This window comes from Acomys minous (assembly GCF_964271855.1).
Source record: "Acomys minous genome assembly, chromosome: 2".
Taxonomy (NCBI): Eukaryota; Metazoa; Chordata; class Mammalia; order Rodentia; family Muridae; genus Acomys; species Acomys minous.
In genome coordinates, this window is record NC_140484.1 from 98,128,242 (window position 1) to 98,151,461 (window position 23,220).

The 23,220-nt window shown below is 39.3% G+C and overlaps 1 long non-coding RNA gene across 2 annotated transcripts in view; it reads right to left on the bottom strand.

Moving 5' to 3' along the window:
• Positions 1 to 800: 800 nt before the first annotated feature.
• The window catches only part of LOC311592787, a 211,578-nt gene continuing 189,158 nt past the window's right edge, over positions 801 to 23,220 (bottom strand). For both annotated transcript variants that reach the window (XR_014777516.1, XR_014777517.1), the window contains exon 6: positions 801 to 882. This is a non-coding gene — a long non-coding RNA (uncharacterized lncRNA). The remainder of the gene's footprint in view (positions 883 to 23,220) is intronic.

The following is a 23,220-nucleotide window of genomic DNA, read 5'->3' on the forward strand; positions in this document are numbered from 1 at the left end:
CAGTTGAGCGGTGAGTAGGCACTGACTTTCACACAAACTCTGGTGCTCCATATTTGACCATGTCCCCTTGATGGGGAGGCCTGGTGGCACTCAGAGGAAGGATAGCGGGCTACCAAGAAGAGATTTGATACCATATGAGCATATACAGGGCAAGGAGGTCCCCATCAGTCACAGTCATAGAGGAGGGTAGTAAGGGGAAAGAGGGAAGGAGGGAGGAATGGGAGGATACAAGGGATGGGCTAACAATTGAGATGTAATATGAATAAATTAATAAAATAAAATAAAGAATAATGACCACTGAGAACTGAAATTGATAGAAGAATTCTCACAGTGAATGGCCTGAGGCCAAGATATCAGCACCTCTCTAGCCTCTGTTGAAAACAGAAGCCTGCAGTTGGTTTTCTTTCTTGCAGAAGACACAGCATTACATTACTGAGGTAGGGGTGGCACATCTAAGAGAGGAAGCTGTAGCTTTGGTAGGATCAGTGTTCCTGTACAGGAATCAGAAGACGGTGACTCAGAGTTTGAAGGCTCTGAATGAAACAATAATCGCTCTTTGATACTTTCCAGTGGATATGACTCTAGTCACTTTAAGTAACAGATATCCTACTATTTAGAATGAAAAAGTCAGGCTTTAGGTAAATCCAGGTCCAGCCAAGGCCTGAAATCTAGCCAGAAGCCTAACTATTCAAATTCCTCTCTGCAGGGAAATTTATTTGCTATCCGTGCATCTGATAGGAGTGTAGGCATTCAAATAGAGAATGGAAGGAGAGCCAATCAAAAGAAAGATCTAATACCTACTCATTTAAATCAGAGCCAGCTGTAACCTTGGAGATCTCCATCAGAGCTGCTGATTCATCTAGCTCACCATCCTCCACAGTTCTGCAGGAGGAGTGAAATCAACAAGAAAGGGAAGGAAAATTATTAGTTACCTTAAAATCTCTCCATAAAGACCAACAGGAAAAAAAAAACAGATCCTGGGACCAAGGGGGAGGTGATCATGGACTTCATTGCTTTTGCCACATTCTAATGAGCTAAAGAGAATCTCTATCCTGTCTGAGACTCTCAAATTGTAAATCTGACATTACAAGTATAGGTGGCTGCAGATTCTTTGAGATCTGCCTTGTATCTGTTTCTCTAGGTCAGTGATTGTATGCTTGAATTATGGCAACCTCTAATATATGTATATTTATTAGAGTGCTTTAAAATATATACTTGAATTGCTTTTTGAATGACAGCTTTCCATCCCCAGTCTGAAAATAGTTAATATTCTTTTCTTTTTTGAAATCTATTCACTATTCATCCCTATTGTGGATTTTTCCATTTTCTCATACTGGTTCTACCCTCCTACCCCTTTTTTCCATTCCCCTTCCTTTTTCCTTAGAGATAGTTGCCTCCAACCCTAACAACCCCTTCTATCATGTCCAGTCACATGACTAATAAGCCTATCATCTTCCACTGAGGCCTGCCATGGGTGCCTATTCAGGGGAAAGTGACTTGAATCAGGCAACAGAGTCCATATCAGAGACATCCACAACTTTGGTATCTACAGGACACTCCTGAACACCAAGCTGCTCATCAGCTACAGATATGTTGGGGACCTAGACCCATGTCATGGATGATCTTTGGTTGTTGGTCATTACCTTTAACCTAGCATGCTCCTATATTAATTTCTTACCCTGAACATCTTGTGGAGTTCTTGTCTTCTCTGATTCCCTCAATCCTTACCCCATCTCTTCCACAAGGCTCCCTGAGCACTGCCTAAGATTTGGCTGTGTGTCTCTACATCTGTTTCAATTTACTGCTGTGTGTAGTATCTCAAAGAAGAGTTTTGGTAGTCTCCTTTCTGCCAATATAGGAGGTTATCAATAATTGTGTCAGGCATTGGCTCTCTCATATGGGCCAGTCATTATTTTGCAGTTCACTCAATATTTGCCCCAACTTTATCCCTGCCTACATTTTAAGCAAGGTAAATTTTGTGGGTAGATTGGTGTACTCATCCCTCCACTGGATGTCCTGCCTAGCCATGGGAAGTATTCAGTTCATAATCTATAACATTCTCTCAGAGGAGTCTCACTAGAGTCACCCCAATATCTTCCCAGGGGCATACATTTCATGGATTTTCAGCTTGTCACAGAGATGCTCCTCCATCTGTTTACTGAATGTCAAAGACACTTCATAATACAGAAAACTTTAAGTGGTCTTTATTTTTGAAAGGAATGATTTTATTCCATTCCTAATCTCAACAAAGCTTGGTTTCTATGAAGGTTAAATTGTATTTGCACAACATTCCAGGAATTACATGAATCTTATATATGGTTGCTTTGAGAAACTCAGGCAAAGCAGATTAGAATATATATGTCCATGATACACTACATATGGCAGACTGAAGGAGACCAAATGCTAATCAAAAAATAATGGTCAGTCACTAAGAATCCATTGTGAAAAGAGACAAGGAACATTATTATGTATTTTTTTTCTTAAAAATTTACAAGAAAAACCTGAAAGAGTGTCATGACTTACCAGAAAGAAATATTTGACATGAAAGAACAAGCAAAATACTATTATTTTAATTGCAAAATTTCAATAACAAACTAAGTCTAAGGATTCATAGTTGAATATCAGAGATACTTATTTGCAACAGGATGATAGCTGTAATGTCCCTAGAGAGACTTGATAGACATGTAAGTTAGGTTCTGAGGATATTCCAGATGTATCTTTTCAGAGCCTTTAAGGGTGACATCTGAGAATTCACATTGTCATAAGAATTCTTACAGTGGATAGCCTGAGGTTGAGAAGGGATCACACATCTCCTGTCTCTGTAGAAGCTGAAGCCTGAAATCAAGCAACTTCCTTGCAGAAGACACAGCACTACATGAGTGAGATAGGGATGACACATCTTAGAGATGAAACCTTAGTTTCAGATCAGATCACAATTCTACTACATATATTGGAGGATTTTGTCTAGAAGCTGGGTGGATGCATCTCAAACAATAACTGCCTCTTCTACTTTCTATTAGCTCTGTTTTCTGTTATTTTCACGGGCATATTTCCCTTCACTTTAGCACCAAACAGTTGACCTCAGGTTAAACAAGGTTCACCTAAGACCTGCAATATAGGCAGAAGCCTGACTAGTCAAATCCCTCTCTGAAGAGAAATTGATTTTCTCAATTTGAATATGATTGATAAAATATGTGCATTCAAAAATAGAATGGAATGAGAGCCAATCAAGAGAGAGATCTCATTTCTATGTATGGAAAACAAAGTCGGCTGTAACCTTGGAGATCTCCTTCTGAGCTGATGATTCATCCAGCTCTGCCTCCTACCTGGGCTCTGCATCAGAAAGAGTGAAATAAAGAGGGGATGACAGGGAAAAATTCAGTTACCTTGGAATCTGTCAACAATGAACAACAGAAAAAATCAGTTTGTGGGACCTGGGAGTTGATTATGGAATGTTTTGCTTTAATGCCATTCCTGAAAATCTAAAGACAGCCTTTATGCCATCTGAGACTTTCAGATTGTAAAACTTACATTACATGTATAATAGGCTGAAGAATATTTGAGATTCACATGATTCATTTCTCAATGTGAAATGACACTATGCTTACATTATAGCACCATCTAGTATGTTTATGTCTACTAGAGTTCCCTAAAATAAGTGCGTGGATGGATAATTATTTGAGCATTATTCAGACCTTACTGTTACTGCACTCAATTTTCATTCCTATTGTCATAGACTCTTCATAAAACAAAAAATTAAAAGGTATTTTTGCAAGAGATGTTTATAATATTTGCCTAATCACAATAAATCCTGTGTAATATGAGAGCGTTTTACTCATGCTTGCAAATGTTCACCAGACTACATCAATCATAGATTATGGTTGCAGTGAGCAACTAAGAACAAACAATTTAAATTCACACACACACACACACACACACACACACACACACACACACACACACACACACACACACACATATAGCATATGATACAGAAATGACTGAGTGAGAAAGAAGGCTAAAAAAATAAAAAATATATTATGGCCAGTTACTAGGAATCCACTATGACAAAGAGAGAAAGAAATACACTGTATAAATTTGTTTCTGTATAAATATATAATATAACCTGAAATCTTCAATAGGTGATTTATTGATTTATCAAGAAGGCTTCAGTGTGCTCTCACCTCTAAGGAAGCAGTGTATGAGAAGAAAGGGCATTCAAACTACTAGAAATGTTATTTGAGAAACAAGGTAAAACCGAGGATTGAGAGTTGAATATCAGAGACACAGAATGGAATCAGAATATCTTTGAGGTCCAAAGACAGCCTGGATTAACAAGTAAATTAAGTTCTGTGAATATTACAGCTGAAACTTATTAAAGCCTTTAAGAATGACCATTTAGAACTGTAATTGCCCTAAGGAATGTCACAGTGGATGGCCTCAGGCTGAGATAATTTCACCACAATCCTATTCTCTGTTGGAATGTGAAGCCTGAGTCAATTATCTTCCTTGCCAAAGACATAGCACTACATGAGTGAGATAAAGATGGCACATTTTAGAAATGAAGCCTTAGCTTCACATAGAATTACGTACCCAATACAGAATTGGGAGTTAATGACTTAGAGCTGTAAGGCTCTGAATCAAGCAATAATTGTTTTTGCTACTTTTCTCTGACTCTGATTCTAACCAGTTTCTGTAGTAGATTTCTCACTCCTTAGCACCCAATAGTCAGGATTTGCTTAAGTCCATGTCCACTTAAGTCCTGGATTCTAGCCAGAAGTCAAATCCTTCTCTGAAGAGAAATTTATTTGCTCTCCTTGCAACTGATTTGTGGAGCCTGTGCATTTAAATAGAAAATGTAGTGAGAGATTTCATGTCTAGAAATGGAAAGCAAAGCCTGCTGTAACCTTGGAGATCTCTATCTGACTGCTGATTCACCTACCTCTCCCTCCTACCTGGGTTTTGCCAGAAAATCAGTTAAATCAAAAGGCAATATCAGGAAAAGATGTAGTTATTCTGGAATCTGTACACAATAAGCAACAGACAAAATCAATTTCTGGGATCTGGGGACTGATCATGGATATTCTTTTCTAGTAAAGTAAAAGAGGGCCTCTATGCTGTCTGAGATTTTAATATTTTCTTTTTAAAATATATTTTATTGACTTATTCATATTACATCTCAATTGTTATCCCATCCCTTGTATCCTCCCATTCTTCCCTTCCTCCCATTTTCCCTTTACTCCCCTCCCCTATGACTGTGACTGAGGGGGACCTCTCCCCCTGTATATGCTCATAGAGTATCAAGTCTCTTCTTGGTAGCCTGCTATCCTTCCTGTGAGTGCCACCAGGCCTCACCATCCAGGGGATGTGGTCATATATGGGGCACCAGAGTTTGTGTGAAAGTCAGACCCCACTCTCCATTCAACTGTGGAGAATGTCCTGTCCATTGGCTAGATCTTGGTAGGGGTTCGAAGTTTACTGCATGTATTGTCCTTGGCTGGTGCTATAGTTTGAGCAAGATCCCTGGACCCAGATCCACCTATCATAATGTTCTTCTTGTATGTTTCTAGGATCCTCTGGTTCCTTCTATTTCCCCATTCTCCCATACTTATCTCACCTAGAGTCCCAATAGGATGTCCTCCCCTCCATCCCACTTTCCTAGTAAGTGAAGACTTTCATGGGACACATTCCTTGGGCTAGTGTCCAGATATAAGTGAGTATATACCATTTGACTCTTCAATATGACATTATAAGGATAAATGCCTGCTGATTCTTGGAGAGCTGCCTGAATCTGTTTCCCTAAGTGCAATGATTGAATGCTTGTGTTATGGCAACTTTTAGTACATTGATGTCTATTAGATATAAATAGATGTTTGAATTGCTATTTGAAAGAAATCTTTCTGTCCCATCCTAAATACACTCAATTTTCTTTTGTTTTCCTTAATTTAATCATTATTCATTGATAATACAGCACCATTCCTTCCCTACTCTTAATCCCACAATCCCATTCCTTTCTTCTTTTACACCTTTCCTTCTCCTCATGGAAGCTTGTTCCCAACCCTCTGAACCTCTTCCAGCACATCAATTTACAACAGGAATTAGCCCATCCTCATCCCCGAATGCCTGACAAGGCAACCTAGTTGGGGGACAATGATTCAAATCATGCAACAGAATCTATGTAGAGATAAACACACACATCTCTGATTGCTAGGGAAACCTTGTTAACACCAAGCTGCCCATCAGCTACATATATGTAGGGGATCTATGTCCAATCCATGATGCTGTTTGTTTAGTGGTCATTCTTTGTAAGACACCATGGTCCTACATTATGTTCTTCAGCTGGTCTTGTGAAGATCTTGTCTCCTCTGGGTCCCTCTATCCTTCCCCAAGTATTCCACAAGACTTCCTGAACACTGTCCAATGTTTGTCCTTGTGTTTCTCAACTGCTTTGATCTGCTTCTGTATGAAACCTCTCAGAGAAGAGCTATGATAGTCTCCTGTCTTCCAGAATTTGAAGTATCTTTAATAGTGTCAGAGATTGGCTCTCGGATGAGGTCAGTCTCAAAATGTGACAGTTAATATTTGGCAGTTTTTTCGATCTCTGCTCTACTTTTATCCCACCCACATTTTAGACTGGGTCCATCTTTTCTCAAAGGGTTTTGAGGGTAGGCTGTTGTCCCACTCCCTCCACTGGATATCCTGCCTGGCTATTGGAAGTGTCCAGTTCATTCTCCATATCTCCTGCTCCTAGGAGTCTCACTAGAGTTGCCAGTATGCATCCAGAAGCATACGCTGTCATGGGTCTCTAACTCGTTTCAGAGATGCCCACTCCCTATCTCTTTGCTCAACCTCATAGTGTCTTCATAATATGGAAAAAATTAAGCGGTATTTAGTTTTGCAAAGATTGATTTTAATACTTGCCTAATCACAACAAAGCCCAGAATCAATTGAAGATTTTATGCACATTTTCACAAAATTCCACAAGTTATGGCAATCAACTATAGTTGCACTGAACTTAGGGTTGCTGGAAGCAACCAATGAAAAGCTGAATAATTACATACAACCATGAATAGTGATTGGGTGAGAAAGAACACGAATCGAAAGATAATGGTCCGTCACTAGGGATCCACTTTGAATAGAGGCAATGAGTATTACTGTGTAACTTTTTTCTTAGTAAATATATATTCTATCCTGACCATCAATAGATATGGTTTTGATTTCTGAAATACATTAAAGTCTCTTATGATATCCTAGAAAGAATGTCTGACAAGAAAAGGCAAACTAAAGCAAGTATTACTTGTGAAATCTTAGTAACAGGCTAAAGCCAAGGATAGAAAGGTGAACATCAGAGACACTAATTAGCATCAGGATGAAAGCTGTAGGTTTCTATAGAGCCTTGAATGCCAGTAAGTTAGGGTCTGTGACTATAACAGTGGAAACTTTTCCAAGCATGTAAGAGCACTCACACTGTAATAAGAATTCTCACAGTGGACAGCTCAAAGATGAGAAGGTATCACACATCTCTAACCTCTGTTCATACTGAAGAGAAGTATCTTCCTTGAAGAAGTCACAGCACTGCATGACTGAGATAGGGATGCCAATCTTAGAGCTGCAGCCTGCTGATACTTTGAGATCTGCTTGAGTCTGGTTCTCTAGGTGCAATGATTGTATGCTTCTATTATGGTAACTCCACTTATATTAATATGTCTATATATTTATATGTCCATATGTCTATATTCATATGTCTATAAGAGTGTCCTTAATTAAATGTTTAGATTGCTATTTGAAAAACATCTTTCTGGACTCAGTGTGAGTATACTCCACTTTCTTTTAATTTAATAATTATTTATCCTGATTGCAGAATCCTCTCTTCTGTCCTATTGGCTCACCATTCTCAACAATTATTTTGCTTTACCTCTTTCCCTTCACCTCAACAAACAATTGCCCCCAACCCCACCAACCCCACTTCAACACATCAAGCACATAGGACTAAGCTTATCCTAGTCCACTGAGGAGCAACAATGCAGTCTAGTTAAGGAAAAGTGAATTATATCAGGCAACAGAGTCCATATCAGAAATAGCCACATATATGATTGCCAGGCAACTTAAATAAACCAAGCTGCTCATCATTTATATATACCTAAGGAACCTATGTCTGGTCTATGAACTCTCTTAATGAGTGCTCATTTTCTGTGAGCCACCATGGTTCTAGGTTAGCATCTTCTGTTGCTCTTCTTGTGGCTTTCTTGTCCCTTCTGGGTCCCACTATCTTTCCCCCAACTACTCCATAGAGTTCCTAAACTGCACCTAATGTTTGGCTATGTGTCTCTACATTGATTTCGATCTGTTGCTGTATGGAACCTCTCATAGAACAATTATGCTCCACTTGTTTGCCAACATACCACAGTATCACTAATAGTATCATGGGTTGGCTCTCTCAGATGGGGTGGGTTTCAAGCTGGGCTTGTCATTGTTTGGCAGTTTCCTCAATCTCTGTTCCATCTTTATCCCTGCCCATGTTTTAGGCATGGTACATTTTGTGTTGAAGGTTTTGTGGGTGGATTGGTGTTTCTCTCCCTCCACTACAGATCCTAAATGCCTATAGGATGTATCCAGTTTATTGTCAATACATCCCACTCCTAGGAATCTCACTAGGGTCACACCAATATTCTCCTAGTAGGAAACTTTGTTGTGGGTGTCCAGATTGTCCCAGATATGCCACCCACCATCTGTTTGTGGAATGTCACAGTGTATTCATAATGCAGGAAAAAATTAACTGGTTTTCATTTTTTTACATTTTTCTTTTTTTATTAATTTATTCTTGTTACATCTCAATGGTTATCCCATCCCTTGTATCCTCCCATTCTTCCCTCTCTCCCAGTTTCCCCTTTGACAATGTCCCCTGGAGGGGGAGACCTGGTGGCACTCAGAGGAAGGACAGCAGGTTACCATGAAGAGACTTGATACCCTATGGTTTTCATTTTTGAAGGAATAATTTTAATACTTGCTTTTTCATTTCTGAAAGAATAATTTTAATACTTGCTTAATCTCACTGAAGCCTGGTTTCTACTGAAGATTATATGTATATTTTGATAACAGTCCACAAGTTATATGAATCATAAACTATTGTGATGGGTTTAGGGCTGCTGGGAGCAACTCAGCAAAAACAAATAAATTGCACATATATTCATGACACTCCACATAGGATTCACTGGGTGAGACAAAATACTAATCCACAGACAGTGGTCAGTCACTAGGAATCTACTTTGAAAAGAAATAAATAAAATTACTGTGTAAATTTTTTCTTTGAAAATATTCTCTAAAAACTTGACACCATTTGTAGATAAGGTAATGCTTCCTGAAAGAGTTTCAAGTCTCTTATGACATCCTTGAAGGAATGTCTGACCAGAAATTGCAACAACACCACAACTACTGTTTATGAAATAATTTTCACAGTAATTTACTACACAAATAATTTATTTCACAAATAGTTGTGAAGTAAAAATATATTTCTGATATCATCTATAGATAAGCTATTGATTCTGAAAGTGCACCAAGTCTTTTGATTTCACAGGAAGGAATGTCAGACATGAAAGGTCAAACAAAATACAGACTGTTATTTGTGACATTTAAGTGACAAGCTAAACCAAGGATTGAGATATTAGCATCAGATGCACTTATTGGGAACAAGATGACTGCAAAGTCCCTTGATAGCCTTTGTTGCACGGTAAATAAGGATCTTAGAAAATTGCAGAGAAACTATTTGAAGGCTGTAAGAGTTACCTCTGAGCACTCATACTGTCCTTAGGATATTCCCAGTGGATGGCCAGAAGTTGAGAAAGGATCATACCTCCCTGTCTCCATCAGAAGCTGAATCCTAAAGTCAAATATCTTCCTTGTAGAAGACACAACACTATATGACTGAGATAGGGGTGGCACATTTTAGAGCTGAAGCCATTGCTTTAGATAGTATCACAGTTCCTGTTTAGGAATCAGGGGAAGATGACCAGCAGCTGAGAGGCTCCTTCTCAAACAATAACTACCTTTGCTACCTTCCTCTGACTGTCTTTTGTCACATTCAGGAGATTTCCTTCTCTTTAGAAAGAAACATTAGGCCTTTTGTTGTACCCAGGTCCAGCTAAGATGTGGGATATATGCAGAAGCCTACCAGGTCAATTCCCAATCAGCAGAGAAACTTATTTGCTCTTCTTGCAACTGACTGGTGGAGTATATGCATTCAAATACAGAATGGAATAAGAGTGAATAAAGAGATGATAGATAGATAGATAGATAGATAGATAGATAGATAGATAGATATGAGAGAGAGAGAGAGAGAGAGAGAGAGAGAGAGAGAGAGAGAGAGAGAGAGAGAGAGAGAGAGAGAGAGAGAATTCATATCTTGGCATGGAAAGTAAACCCTGCTGTAGTCTTGGAGATCTCTGTCAGAGATGCTGATTCATCTAGTTCTGACTCTTCACTGGGTTCTGCACCAGACGCAGTGAAATTGAAAGTATGAAATACAAAATGCTATACTTACCTTGGGATCTGTCAACAATGAACAATAGGCAACTCCAGTTTCTGTGACCTGGGGCTAATCATGTACCTTGTTGCTTCAGCCCATTCTTGATAACCTAAATGAGAGCCTCTGGGCTTTCTGAGCATTCAGATTGTGAAATCTAACTTGTGTGCATAATGGGATTCTGAATTTTTTATATCTACCTGATTCCATTTCCTGATGTTCAGTGACTGTAGCACAACCTAGTATTTTTATGTCTATTGGAGTACTCTAAATAGATGCCTGGATTGCTATTTGAAAAACAACTTTCTTTCCCCAAACCAAATAGATTCAATTTTTTCTTTTCTATTTTTTAGTCCAATCATTATTCATCACTATTGTAGCAGCCTTCCCTCTCTAGTAATGACCCCATACTGTTATCAAGTTCTCCATTCACCTCTTCCCTTCTCTTCAGCTAAGTATTGCGACCAACCATTCCAACCTCTTCCAGCACATCAACTCAAATCAGGCCTAAGCCTATCCTCTTTCATTGAGGCCTGACTAAGCAGCCTAGTTAGGGGAAAGTGATTCAAATCATGCAAGAGATTCTATGTCAGAGGGAGCCATATTTCTGATTTGTAGGGGACCCTCATGAAAACTAAGCTGCTCATTAGATCTGTATGTTAGTAATCTAGGTCTGGTCCATGCAAGCTCTTGTTTGGTGGTTATTCTCTGTAATCCACATTGCACTAGGTTAATTTCTACTCTGATATTATTGTTAAATTATTTTCCCTTCTTTGTCCCTCTATACTCCCCTCAACTATTCCACAAGAATCCCTGAACTCTCTGGCTATAATGGCTGTGTGTCTTTGCATCAGTTTTGATCTCCTGCTGTCTGGAGCATCTCAGAAAAGAATTATGCTATTATCCTGACTGTTACCATAGCAGAATATTATTAATAGTGTCAGAGGTTGGCTCTCTCAGATGATGTGGATCTTAAGTTGTACTGGTCATTATTTGGCAGTTCTTTCTATCTCAGCTCCATATTTATCCCTGACCACATTTTACGAGGGTGACACATTGTCAAAGTTTGTGTTAGTGGGTTGGTGTGCAGCTCCATTTTTTGGAGCTTCTACCTGGCTATGGTAAGTTTCCAGCTCATTCTCTATGTCCCCTGCTCCTTGGAGTCTCACTAGAGTCACCTCAATGTCCTCCTGGGAGCATACCCTATCAAGTGTTCCTAGCTTATCCCAGGGATGCTATTCCACATCTGTATACTGGATGTCACAATATCTTCATAATAAGGAAAATTAAGTGTTATTTAGTTTTGCAAAGAAAGATTTAACACTTGCCTAACCTCAAAAATGCTTGTTTTCTGAAGACTATATACTTACGTTTGCTGAAAGTTATGAGGTATATGAATCATATTCAGTTATACTGGGTATAGAGTTGCTGAGAGAACCTCAGCTAAAGAAGACTAAGTGCATATATATCCATGAGGACATATTGGGTGAGACACAGTGCTTATGAAAAGATAATGGTTAGTTCCTAGGAATCCAAAATGAAAAAAGGAAAGGAAATATACTGTGTATTTTTTCTGTATAAATATATAATAAAATCTGCCTCCTTTAATGGTGTATTGACTCCCAAATAAGGCTCCAGTATTCCCTGACATCTGAGAAAGAAATATCTGTAGCTAACAGCACACAAACTACAAGAACTGTTATTTTCTGAACTTCAATAACAAGGTAAAACCAAGGATTAATATTTGAACATCAGAGACACTATATGACAAAAAAAGGATATCTTCAAGGTCCAGGAGGTGTCTGGGTTGTCAGGTAAGTTCGGTTCTGTGAATATCATAGGTGAAAATTATCAGAACCTTTGACAACAAACATTGAGAACTGTCGTTGCAATACTAATTCCAACAGTGCTTGGCCCAAGGCTGAGATATCATCACATTCCTAGCCTCTGTCAGAAACTAAAGCATTAAATTGAGTATCTTCTTTGCTGAAGACACAACACTGTGTTATTGAGATAGGGGTGGCACATCTTAGAGATGAAGACATAGTAACACAGTTCCTGAACAGAAACCAGGAGATGATGACTAGAATCTGGGAGGCTCCTTATCAAACAACGAATGCTTTTTGCTACTTTCCACTGTCTCTGAATCTAATGTCTTTCAGGAGCATATTTCCTACACTTTAGCACCAATGAATCAAGCTTTGATTAAATCCAGGTCTAGCTAAGACCTGGACTATAGCCAGAAGCCTGACTGGTCAAATACATCCTTGCAGATAAATTTATTTGCTCTATTTTCATCTAATTGATGGAGTCTGGGCAGTCAATTATTGTATGGAATGGGAGCCAATCAAATGAGAGATTTCATATCTCTGCAGGGAAAGCAAACCTGTTGTAACCTTGGAGATCTCCATGCAAAGTGCTGATTCACTGAGCTCTCCATCCTCACTGAGTTACGCAGCAGAAGCATTAAAATCAAACGGGATAGCAGGAATATTTGTAGTTATCTTACAATATCTCTACAATGAAAAATAGAAAAATCCAGCTCCAAGACCTGAGGATGATCATTTACATAATTTCTTTTGCCCCAATCTAGTGAGTAAAGAGAGAGTCTCTATGCTGTCTGAGACTTTCATATTTAAATCTGACATTACAAGTACAGATAGTTGCTTATTCCTTGATATCTGCCTGAGTGTGTTTGCCCATGATTGTATCCTTGTATTGTGGTAGGCCCTAGTTTATCTATGTTTCTTAGAGTGCCCTAAAATAAATGCTTAGATTGCTATTTGAGAGGTATATTTCTGGACGCATTTTGAATATACTCAGTTTCTTTTCTTTTTTGAAATTTAATTAGTATTCATTACTATTGCAGCATTTTCCCTTGTCTCATACTCATCCCAACCCCCATCCCTTTTTTCTTTCACCATTTCATTTCCACTCAGAGAAGCATTGCCCCGAATCCTACCAACCTCTTCTAGCACATAAAATCACATCAAGAATAAACCTATTCTCTCTTATGAGGCCTGACATGGGACCTAACTAGGGGAAAGTGACTTAAATGAGGCAACAGAGTCCATGTCAGAGACAACCAAACTCTGATTTCTAGGGTACATTCATGAACATGAAGCTGCTCATCAGCTACATATATATAGGGGACCTAGGTCCAGGCCATGCATGGTCTTTGTCTGTTGGTCATATTCGGTAAGCCACCGCGGTCCTAAGTTCATTTCTTACCCTGGGCATCTTGCAGAGTTTTTATACCCTCTGATTCCTTCAATTATTACCCCATCTCTTCTATAACACTTCCTGAGCACTTTCTAATATTTGTCTGTTTGTCTCTACATATATTTAAATTTGCTCCTGTGTACAGCCTATCAGAGAAGAGTTTTGCTAGTCTCCTTTCTGCAAGCATACAGGCACTCTCTCTCTCTCATATAAAGAGGGTCCCAAGTTGAGCCAGTCATTATTTGGCAGTACACTCAATTTCTTCCCCAACTTTATCCCTGCCCAAATTTTAAGCAAGATTAATTTTGTGTTGAAGGTTTTGTGGGTGGGTTAGTGTACCTATCCCTCCCCTGGATGTCCTGCCTGGCTATAGGAAGTGTCCAGATCATTATCCATATCCCTCTCAGTGGAGTCTCACTAGAATCACCCCAATATCCTCCCAGAAGCATACATTGTCATGGCTATTCAGCTTGTTGCACAGATACCCCTTCTATCAGTTTACTAAATGTCAAAGACTCTTCAAAATACACAAAACATTAAGTGGTATTAGTTTTACTGGGAATGATTTTATTCCTCGCCAATCATATACAATTGCGCTATGTTTAGGGACTCTGAGAGCAATTCAGGAAAAGCAAAATAATCTCAATGGCAGCCTAAAGACTGAGAGATGTTACCATCCCTACATCCATGAGAAGGCTAATATATGAAGAAATCAAGAAATTAAACAACATCAAACGAAATATTATAATTAAATATTGGGTACAGGACTAACCACAAAACTCTCAACAAAGAGATATCACATGACTGAGAAATGACTAAAAGAAATGCTCAGTGTTCCTAGTCATAAGGGAAATGCAAATAAAGACAAGTCTGATATTCCACCTTACATCTATCATGATGTATAATATAAAAAACTCAAGTTACAGCATATGTAGTTGAGGATATGGAGATAGTGTAACACTCCTCCTTTTCTGGTGGGAATATAAACTTATACAACCACTTTGAAAAATCAATCTGGCACTTCCTTAGAAAATTAGGAATATTTCTACATCAAGACTCAGCCATACCACTCCTGAGCATATTCCAGAAAGATATTCCACCATATAACAAGAGACTTTGCTCAACTATGTTCATAGCAGCCTTATTTGTTTTTTTTGCAATTTATTTTTTTCCTTTATTAATTTATTCTTGTTACATCTCAATGGTTATCCAATCCCTTGTATCCTCCCATTCTTCCTTCCCTCCCATTTTCCCCTTATTCCCCTCCCCTATGACTGCTCCTGAGGGGGATTACCTCCCCCTGTATATGCTCATAGGGTATCAGATCTCTTCTTGGTAACCTGCTGTCCTTCCTCTGAGTGCCACCAGGTCTCCTCCTCCAGGGGACATGGACAAAGGTGAGGGACCAGAGTATGTGAGAAAGTAATATCCCACAGATCCAGAGGGTCCTAGAAACCTACAAGTAGAACATTATGATAGGCAGATTTGGGCCCAGGGGTCCCGCTCAAACTAAGGCAGCAGTCAAGGACAATACAGGGTGTAAACCTTAAACCCCTACCCACATCTAGCCAATGAGCAGCTTTATTTGTAAAAGCCAGAATCTGGAAACAACCTACATGTCCACCACCAATGAATGAATAAAAAAAAAGTGTGTATAATCCAAGGAGTGGAATAGCTGGGTCTTGAGGAAGCCCTATTTCCAGTTTTGTGAGATAGCACCAGATAGATTTCCAAAGTGGCTGTACTAGTTTGCATTCCCACCAGCAATGAAGGAGTGTTCCTCTCTCCCCACATCCTCACCAGCATGTGATGTCACTTGAATTTTTTTTTACTTATCTAACAACATATCAGCTATTCTTTATTGATATGTGATCTACTACATGTTTTCTTATCACTTGAATTTTTTATCTTAGCCATTCTGATGGTTGTAAGAGGGAATCTCAGAGTTGTTTTGATTTGCATTTCCCTAATGGCTAAGGAGCTTGAGCATTTCTTTAAGTGTTTCTCAGCCATTTGATATTCCTCTGTTGAGAATTCTCTGTTTAGTTCCAAGCCTCATTTCTTAATTGGTTTATTTGGTTTGGTGGTGTTTAATTTCTTGAGTTCTTTATATATTTTGGATATTAGACCTTTGTCAGATGTAGGGTTGGTGAAGATCTTGTCCCAGTCTGTAGGCTGTCACTTTCTTCTGTTGACAGTGTCTCCTGCCTTACAGAAGCTTCTCAGCCTCATGAGGTCCCATTTATTAATTGTTAACATTAAGGCCTGGGCTGTCAGTGTTCTGTTCAGGAAGTTGTCTCCTGTGCCAATATGTTCCAGGCTCTTCCCCACTTTTTCTTCTAAGTGACTTAGTGTCTCTGGTTTTATGTTGAGTTCTTTAATCCACTTGGATTTGAGTTTTGTGCAAGGTGACAAATATGGGTCCAGAAGAAGCTCCAGCATACAAGAAAATTTGCTCAATCAGGGGTCCCACTCAAACTAAGGCACCAGCCAAGGACAATACAGGTGGTAAACTCTAAACCCCTACCCAGATCTAGCCATTGGTCAGAACATTCTCCACACTAGAGTGGAGAGTGGGATATTACTTTCTCACATACTCTGGTGCCTCACATTTGACCATGTTCCCTGGAGGGGCAGACCTGGTGACACTCCGTGGTAGGACAGCAGGTTACCAAGAAGAGACTTGATACCCTATGAGAATATACAGGGGGAGGTAATCCCCCTCAGGAACAGTCATAGGGGAGGGGAATAAGGGGAAAATGGGAGGGAGGGAATAATGGGAGGATACAAGGGATGGGATAACCATTGAGATGTAACAAGAATAAATTAATAAAAAAATATAAATATAAATAAAGGTGTGGTGCATTTATACAGTGGAATACTACTCAGTTTAAAATCAAGGAAATCTTGAAATTTGCAGGTAAATGGGTAGAACTGGAAACAATCATCCTGAGTGAGGTAACACAGATCCAGAAAGACTCCCATGGTATATATTCACTTATACCTAGACATTAGCTACATAATATAAGATAACCAAACTACAATACACAGACCTAATGAAACTGAATAAGAAATATGACCCTAGGGAGAATGCTTATTTCTCATTAAGAAGGAGAAAAAGAATAAACACCTGAAGCAATTGCAGAGAAGAAAGAGGATGAGAGCCTATCATAGAAGTCCTCTGACAGACTCAAGCCAGCAATAGATCAAAGCAGATGCTGAGACACAAAGCGAAACTCCGGGGTAGAGCACAGGGATTCTTATGGAAGAGTTAAGGAATAGAGGGACGTGGAGGGGGTCAGGAACTCCACAGAGAAATCAGTGTAGTCAACAAATTCAGGTAGAAGAGAGGCATTCTGCAGAGACCGATGCACCAACTAAGGACCATGCATGGTGAGCACCTAGACCCTATACTCAGATGTAGTAAATAGGCAACATGGTTTCCTTGTGGGTCCAATAATATCAGGAGAGGGGACTACTTGTGATATAGACTCTGGCCCCCACATGTTGATCATTTCCCCTTGGCTGGGAGACCTTGAAATTCAACAAAGGAAGAGTATACAGACAGTCCAGAGGAGAATTGATGGCTGAATTCAGGTGTTAGAGGAGGAGAGCTCCCCTTTCTGGGGACTATGAGAGGGAGGGAGAGAGGGACAGGAAGTGATGAGGAAGGATTCCATAATTGGGATGAAAATTGAACAAATTAAAAATAAAAAAGAAAGAGCAAAAACACTACAGCCATTATTTCTCAAATCAACAAAAAATGCTAAATCCAGAGATGGAGTTTTGAACATCAGAGGCACTTATTGGGAAAAAAAAAGATGTAGCTGCAACATCCCTAGAAATCTTTGGTGGCAAAGTAACATAGGGTCTGTGACTATTAGAGCTGAAACTTTTCAGAGTCTATAAGAATGACCTCTGAGCACTCATATTATACTAAGAATTCTCACAATTGATGGACCAAGGATGACAAGGGATAACACATCTCTAGCCTCTGTAGAAACTGAAGCCTGAAGTTAGGTATCTCCCTAGCAGAAGACACTACACTACATAATTGAGATAGGAATGGCAATTTTAGATCTGCAGCCTTAGCGTCAGTTAGAACCAAAATTCCTGTACTCAGCTAATAAAAACAAAGAATTCCCAAAAGCTGTGGACAAATGGATTGAAATAGAAATGCTCATGAGTGAGTTAATCCAGAAGCAGAAAGAGTCAAATGTTATATACTCACTTATGTCTGCATACTAGCCCAAGGGGCATGTCCCATGAAAGTCTTCACTAACCAGGAAACTAAAACAGAAGGGAGGACATTCTATTGGGACTCTAGAGATGAGATCAGCATGGGAGAATGGCAAAGTTGAAGGATTCAGAGGATCCTAGAAACTTACAAGAAGAACATTATGATAGGTAGATTTGGGCCCAGGGTTCCCCCTCAAACTATGGCACCAGCCAAGGACAATATAGGCCGTAAACTTCAAACCCCTACCCAGATCTAGCCAATGGTCAGAACATTCTCCACAGTTGAGTGGAGAGTGGGGTATGACTTTCACATGTACTCTGGTGCCTCATATTTGACCACGTCCCCTGAATGGGGAGACCTGGTGGCACTCAGAGAAAGGATAGCAGGCTACCAAGAAGAGACATGATACCCTATGAGCATATACAGGGGGAGGAAGTCACCCTCATTCACAGTCATAGGAGAGTGGAGTAAGGGGAAAATGGGAGAGAGGGAGGAATGGGAGGGTACAAGGGAGGGGATAACCATTGAGATGTAATATGAATAAATTAATAAAATAAAATTTTAAGAAAGAATCAGGAAATGGTGATTAGCATCAGGAGACTCCTTCCTAAACAATAACTGTCTTTACTACTTTCTACTGCCTCTGTCTTGTTCCTTTCAGTGTCAGATTTCCTTTCTCTTTAGCACCAAACAGTGGAGATTCGATTATACCCCAGGCCACCTAAGACATGGATTATAGCCAGAAGCCTGACTGTTAATATTTCTCCCTGCAGAAAAATTTAATTTCCCCTCTTGCATCTCATTGACAGACTGTGTACATTCAAATAGAGAATAGAGTGAGAGACAAGGAAGAGAGAGATGTCACATATACGCACTGAAAGAAAAGCCTGCTGTAACCTTGGAAACCTCCATCAGATGTGCTGATTCATCCAGCTCTCCATGCTCCTTGGGTTATACAGCAGAAGCTGTTAAATTGAAAGGATATGACAGGAAAAATTGTAGTTACAAAACCATTTCCTGGGATCTGGTTGCTGATAAATATAGCTTACTGTATTCACTTTCCTAATGATCTCAGGAGAGTTTATATGCTCTCTGAGGCTTTCATATTTTAATTATGATATTACAATTATAAGTGGCTTGTGATTCATTGATATCTGCCTAAGTATATCTCCCTATGTGCAATGATTGCATGCTGTTATTATTGTAAACATGAGTATACTTATATTTATTAGAGAACCCTAAAATATTGCTTAGATTGCTACTTGATTGACATTTCTGGCAATAGCCAGATACACTCAATCTTATTTTCTTTCTTTTTTGAAATAAAATTGTTATTAATCCCTATAATTTCCTCTACACTTCTTTCCTACTGATATCCACCTCCCAACCATTTTCCTTTCAAGCCTTCCCTTCTCTTCAGAGAGGGTTATCTCAACCACACCCACCACTTCTAGCACATCAACTCCCATCAGGAATATGCCCATGTTCTTCCAATGAGTCCTATCATACCAATCTAGTTAGAAGAGAATGATTTAAATCAGTCAACAGAGTCCATGTCAGAGACAGCCACGTTTCTGATTTCTAGTTTACCTTCAGGGAGTCCAAGGTGCTCATCAACTACATACGTGAATGGGACCTAAGTCCAGTCCATGTATTGTTGTTTAGTGGTAATTCTCTATAAGCCACCATGGTCTCAGATTAATTACTTCTCTTGATTTTTTTGTGGAATTCTTGTCCCTTCTGGGTCTCTCAATTCTTCCCCTAAATACTTCACAAGACATCCTGAGCACTACCTAATGTGTCTCTTTATCTTTTTCCATCTGCTGCTCTGTGGAGCCTGTCAGAGGACATTATGCTAATCTTCTGTCTGCCACCATAGCAGAGTGTCATTAATAATATCAGGGTTGACTCTCCCATATGGGGTGGGTCTCAAGTTGGGACAGTTATTATTTGGTAGTTTACTCAATCTCTGCTCCAACTTTATGTCTCCACACATTTCTGGCAGGGTCATATTTGTCTTGAAGATTTTGTAGGTGAGTTGGTGTCATCCTCCCTCCAGTGGACTTCCAGCCTGGATATAGGACGAATGTAGGGTATTGTCCATATTCTGCAATCCTAGAAGTTGTACTATAATTACACAAATGCCCTCTCATGAGCATAAACTGTCATGGATCTCCAGATTTGTCCTAAGATTCCACCCACCCATCTCTTTATAGTTACAATGTCTTCATGATAAGGAAAAAATGTGTGGTACTTAATTTTGCATGGAATTGTTTTAATGCTTGCCTAATCTCAACAAACCACAGTTTATATTGAATATTTTATGCATATTTTACACAAGCCCACAAGTTATATCAATCATATGTAGTTGGACTGGGCTTAGGGTTGCTGGGAATAATTCAGCCAAAGGTGAATACTTGTAATATACATCCATGACAAACAACACATGACTGATTGGGTGAGATAGAATGCTAATGAAAATATAATGGTTAGTCACCAGAAATCCACTATGAAAGTAGACAAGGAATATTACTGTGTAATTTCTTCATTGTCAATATACAATACAAACCTGTCACCACCAATAGAGAATAATTGATTTCTGAAAGGGCTTCATGTCTCTTATGATATCACAGAAAGGAATGTCAGATAAGAAAGCAAACAAAATACAACAACTATTATTTGCAAAATCTCAATAACAAACTATACGAAGGAGGAGGGGTTGAACATGAGAAACACTTATTGGCAGCAGGATGACTGCAAAGTCCCTAGATATCCTTGGTTGCAAGATAAGTTAGATCATGTCAATTTTAGAGCTGAAACTTTTCAGAACCTATATGAGTGACTTATAAGCACTCATATTGTCCTATGTATTCTCCCAGTGGATGACCAGAGGTTGATAAAGGATCACAACTCCCCAGCTTCTTTCAGAAGTTGAATCCTGAAGTAAAGTACCTTGTAGAAGACACAGCACTACATGACTGAGATAAAGATGGCACATCTTAGATATGAAATATTAACTTCAGATAGGATCACTTTTCCTGTACAGGAATCAGAAGATGGTAACTAGGTGCAGGAGGCTCTTAACCAAAAAATAGTTGACTATGCTAAATTTCATCAGCCCTTTATATTGTCACTTTCAGGAGAAGTTTTCATTTTCTTTCCCACCAGACGATGAGGCTTTGGTTATAACTAGGTCCAGCTGAGACCTGGAATATACCCAGAAAACTAGCAGGTCACATCCCTACTTGCAGAGATAGTTATTTGTTTTCCTTGCAACTGACTGATGGAATGTGTCAACATGAATTCAAATAGAGAATGGAATAAGAGGACAGAGAGAGAGAGAGAGAGAGAGAGAGAGAGAGAGAGAGAGAGACACAGAGACAGAGACAGAGAGAGACACACACACACACACACACACACAGAGAGAGAGAGAGAGAGAGAGAGAGAGAGGAGCTAATGTGCCTGGGCATGGAAAGAAACCCCTGCTGTAATCTTAGAGATCTCCACCAGGGCTGATGATTTACCTATCTCTCCCTTCTCCATGGATTCTGGATCAGAAGCAGGGAAACTGAAAGTGGATGTTAGGAAATATTGGAATCTGTCAATAATGACATTAAACAAATCCAGTTTCTCAGACCAGGAACAGATCATGCACCTTGTTGCTTCAGTGCCTTTACTGAAAACATAAACGCGAGCCTCTATGCTTTTTGAGTGTTAAAACTGTGACCCCTACCTTACATGTATAATTGGTTGTCAATTCTTTGATATCTGTCTGATTCCATTTCTTGATGTGCATTGATTGTATGCTTTTATTATACCATGACCTGGTATTTTTATGTTTGTTGTATTTCCCCAAAAAAGATACTTGAATTGTTTTTTGAAAAGCATTTTTCTTGTCACAGACCAAATAGACCCAATTTCTCTTCTCTTTTCTTTTTTTTTTTTTTTTACTTCGATCATTACTCATCACAATTACAGCACCCTCCCTTCTCTCCTAATGGTCCTGCACTGCCACCAGTTTCTTTTCTTTTTTTCACCTCTTCCCTTCTTTTCAACTAAATGTTATCCCCCAACATTCCAACCTCTTCAAGCACATCAACTCACACAGGAGTAAGCCTGCCCTCTTCCACTAAAGCCTGACTAGGCAGCCTAGTTAGGGGAAAGTTATTCAAACCAAGCAACAGATTCCATGTCAGAGAGAACAACATCTCTGGTAGGGGACCCTCATGAATACTAAGCTGCTTGTCAGCTCCATATATGTTGGGAATCTAGGGCCAATCCATGCATGCTCATTATATGGTGGTTGTTCTCTGTAAGCCACATTGTCCTATGTTAATTTCTACTCTAGTCTTCTTTTGAAGTTCTTATGCCCGCTAGGTTCCTCTATCATTCCCCCAACTATTCCACAAGACTCCCTGAACTCTCTGGTTAATGTGGCTGTGTGTCTCTCCATCTGTTTTGATCTGCTGCTGTCTGGAGCATCTCAGAAAAGAGTTATGCTATTCTCCTCTTTGTTAGCATAGCAGAATATCATTAATAGTGTCACGGGTGGTTTCTCTTAGATGTGGTGGATATCAATTTGTGCCACACCTTCACTCTGCTACAACTTTATCTCTGTTCTCATTTTAGGCAGGGCAAATTTGGTGTCAAATATTTTGTGAGTGGGTTGGTATACCCTCTATCCCCTGGAGCTCCTATTTTCTTATGGCAGGTTTTCATTTCATTATCCATATCACCCACTCCTGAGATTCTCACTAGAGTCACCCAAATTTCCTCTTAAGAGCACACCCTGTCATGGGTCTCCAGATCATCCCAGAGATGCCATCCCACATATGCATGCAGAATGTCACAGTGTCTTTATAATAAGGAGAGAAAATAAATCGTAATTCATTTTGCAAAGAATGATTTTTAAATTGTCTAATCTCAATTCATGGTTTCTTCTGAAGATTTTGTGCATATTTGCACAAAAGTCCATGGGTTACATAAATCATATACACTTGTATTATAATTAGGGTCACTGAGTGAAACTGAGCTAAAGCAGATTAAGCATATATATATCCAGGCATATATATGCTTGTATATGCCTGTGTATGGTCTGTGAATATTACAGCTTTAATTATCAGAGCCTTTGAGTGTGGCCACTGGGGCCTCTCACTCCCATAAGAATTATTACATCAGATGGTCTGAAACTGAGATATTATCAGCATATTTCTAGCCTCTGTCAGAAACTGAAGTCTGA